Source organism: Myotis brandtii, unplaced genomic scaffold (genome assembly GCF_000412655.1).
Source record: "Myotis brandtii unplaced genomic scaffold, ASM41265v1 scaffold225, whole genome shotgun sequence".
Lineage (NCBI taxonomy): Eukaryota > Metazoa > Chordata > Mammalia > Chiroptera > Vespertilionidae > Myotis > Myotis brandtii.
Genome location: NW_005358435.1, coordinates 2,558,800 through 2,559,033, shown reverse-complemented (window position 1 = coordinate 2,559,033; position 234 = coordinate 2,558,800).

The following is a 234-nucleotide window of genomic DNA, read 5'->3' as shown; positions in this document are numbered from 1 at the left end:
TTCTTCTGCCCTCGCTCTAACCAAAGTCACTTCACCCTGAAACACTCCAGAACTCCCCGGGCTGACTTAGTCATTCTCTCTTTCTGCTCCCACCCACCTCTCCTGTACCCCGGCCTGGTACTGGGTAATGTCTCTAAACAGCAGCTGGTGTCTCCTGAGCACCTGCTGTGTGCCAGCACTGAGAGAGCTTTGTCACCTTTAGTCCTCACACCCCAGCAGAGCCCTGCCTAGAAG